The sequence below is a fragment of the Pinus tabuliformis genome, chromosome 3_2 (assembly GCF_031772625.1).
Source record: "Pinus tabuliformis cultivar Carrire ecotype Pingquan chromosome 3_2, CPIR1, whole genome shotgun sequence".
Classification (NCBI taxonomy): domain Eukaryota; kingdom Viridiplantae; phylum Streptophyta; class Pinopsida; order Pinales; family Pinaceae; genus Pinus; species Pinus tabuliformis.
In genome coordinates, this window is record NC_142302.1 from 1,183,523,657 (window position 1) to 1,183,526,745 (window position 3,089).

Below are 3,089 nucleotides of genomic sequence, written 5' to 3' on the forward strand. Positions count from 1 at the left end.
TAGTTCGGGAGCCTGTGCAACCAACTCATCACACTGGAGGCTGAGCTAATCCATGTTTAGTTTCTGCTTGTTTCAAGACCTAGATTGCATAGCCTTCCCTAGGGTGGAGCTCTGTGGTGACCCCATCCTGTAAAATTTATTTAAGTAATATTTAATAAGTATTTCAAATATAAAAGGAAAAGCATCTCTCTCTCTCTCTCTCTCTATCGATATATATATATATATATATATATATATATATATATATATATAGACTTCTTAAGCTAGCTTTAAATTCCAGCCAAAACCACCTAAGGCTCAAACGAGGTTGATATAAAGACACAAACCATTGGGAGATCGACAAGAATGTTGCATTGCAAAACATTAATAACATTAAAAATATTGTTAAAATATTGTTACTTCTAAATTCAAAGAAAAAATGTGGTGTGAGAAAGTTTTAGCAGCTAAAAGAAAATTAATATATTATAAGGAGGTCATCAACCCCACCCTAGAATATCAAAAGTATCTCTCTATTTTAACTAGCTCAAAGAAGAAAATTTATATAGCCAAGATTATAACGAACTCTCATGAGCTCCATAGTGAAACTACCAAGTTCCTAATACACCATGGATGGAAAGGATCTCTCATCTCTATGAGAATCGAGGATGAAATTCACTTCTTCTTAGAGTGCGGGTATGAACATCGAGGATGAAAATCACTTCCTCTTAGAGTGCCCCGCCTACAACCACATTAGATCTCAGTTTCATAATCTTTGTTACAATACTGAACTTCCTAGCCTTTTAATATGTCAAAATTATAGTGAGCTGGGAGGTTTCTCTCCAAGCCTTTTAAGCATAGGAATAAAATCTTAAATCAAACTAAATAATTCGTTTCTTTAGGTCGATAGACCAAAATTTGGTCTCAATGAATGTTAACCACCATCATCATCATAATATCAATAATATTTTTAATTAAAACTTATATATATATATATATATATATATATATATATATATATATATATATATATATATATATATATATATAAATTATAAAATATGTTAATATTCAAATTGAATTAACAATTTATTTTTATTTTAAAAAATACATAACTTTACTCAAAAACAAACGAAGTTACACTACTAACTCATACTACACTACCTTAGCACAATAACATTTTATATTTTTAATTTATATAAATAAAACACAACTCTTAAAATGCAACATTTTATAAAAATATTTAAAAAATTTTTACATTAAAATATTTATTATTCCAATTATATACAACTTGTAATATTAATATATAATTGAACAAAACAAATTTAACATACATAGCTATCTCAAAAAAAAACAAAGAAAACCCTAAATTAAACCATGAAATTATTAAAATATTTGATATATGAACAGTGTAAAGATAACGTTTTTGTTGGGAGAGGCCTATGTTCATGAATGTGATATCAAGGCAGAGTATAAATTCATGATATTTTTGTGGGATGGCCTCGGGGAGCATTTGTCTGACAATGAAGCTGTGCAAATTGTGCACAGGTATAGTTTCAATGGAAAATCCAGGTTGTTAGATTGAGCTGCTCTTGACAGGAGAAAAACTGGGTGGTTAGATCGAGCTGCTCTTGACAATGCAGCCAAAATGCATGGTTTTATCAGCTATGATGATCATGGAAAATATGAAACATTTACGCGGAAGCAGCCTGTTATTTCTTGTCAGTGTATATATATGCATGTGTACTACTGGTTTGGTTGTTGCTGAAGGTTTAAGTTTGGCGCTTGCATCTCTGATGTTGTTAGCCTCATTCCTGTTTAGGTGCAATGAATTCATGCTACTTGGAACAGATCCCTCAATGGGAAGAAGAGGTTGACTCACGTCCACAGAAACTATTGAAGGTACAATGATCCCATACATACTGTTCCATCCAGAAATAGTCATCGAATAACATTTCATGAAGACTTTACAAATAGTGGATATGAGAAGGTTGCTGCAACATCTACTGATGCAATAGAAGCAAGGGTAAGACGTTTGATTGTTTCATCCGAGACTTTTAGCGGGTAGATGTCCTGTGTGATGAAGAATTTCACTCCATAGACATGATGCTGGAAATGAGTTGTTCTCCATTGCAGTTATATATAGACTTCCTTAAATTCAACATATTCCTGTCAAGTTGCAATTAAATGCATCAGTAATTAACACTATTAATGTTATAATGGAGTTGGGAGTTGCATGTGAAGATATTGAGTTATTTCTCTAATGTTTTATTTATTAACGGAGCAGTTGGCTAACAAAAGGATACCAAACTGCTTATCCCTTCTCGTTTTGGTACCGATCTTAAAAGGTGATGAAGGGGAAAGAGGGACAGGTTGGTCCACAAGGACATTGGAAAATCACAAATTGCACATTCCGGATTCCTGGAGACACGGGTTTTTTTCCAGAGGACTCTGTTTGCATTGTGCATTTTTATATTTCTTTTTACTTAAATATTCTCATTGCTGGATCAAAATGGGAAGTAACTTGTGTTTTGTAACAGTGGCAATGCTACTGGCCGGATTTTCTATGTTTATCTATTATTTTATTGAATGAAATAACATTTGAGTATCATTATTATGCTATCTTTATTCTTGAAATCCTTAACATTTCGGTTAGCTCTCAGGACTATAAAATTGTTCTGTTATTAAATCAGTTGGTTGATCAAATCCATTTTCGTGTTCCTATCTTTAAATTCATGGGCAAGTAAATACATAATAATGTGACTTTATAAAGTCCCCCCCTTGTTCTCCTGACCACATTTAAATCTAATCAGATCAATTGTTCTCCTACAGTGATTACTCGGAAAAGAGACATGGCATTACATGAATTCTGAAAGCAAATGGCTACCATCCATGACTATTGACTCATGCATCAGTGAATTTTTGCCCTAGAGAAATAAATGCTCTTGCTTTTGAAGAGTATGGTATAAAATCAGATTCATCAAGCACTCTTGGAGTATCTCAAGTTATTGAGTGGGAGGGCCAATCTTTTGGTACAATCAGTGCAATGGCATTGTTTTTCTATGGGGCAGGATCTGATTTTATTAAGCAACATGTCTCGGTTCAGAGTGAAA

At 32.8% G+C, this 3,089-nt stretch overlaps 1 long non-coding RNA gene across 1 annotated transcript; it reads left to right on the forward strand.

Annotated features, from left to right (window-relative positions):
- The first annotated feature begins 1,748 nt into the window (after positions 1–1,748).
- Positions 1,749–2,875, forward strand: LOC149184946 (uncharacterized). Its single transcript, XR_016257813.1, has 2 exons — positions 1,749–2,002; positions 2,809–2,875. It is a non-coding gene; the product is annotated as an uncharacterized LOC149184946 (long non-coding RNA).
- Positions 2,876–3,089: the final 214 nt, after the last annotated feature.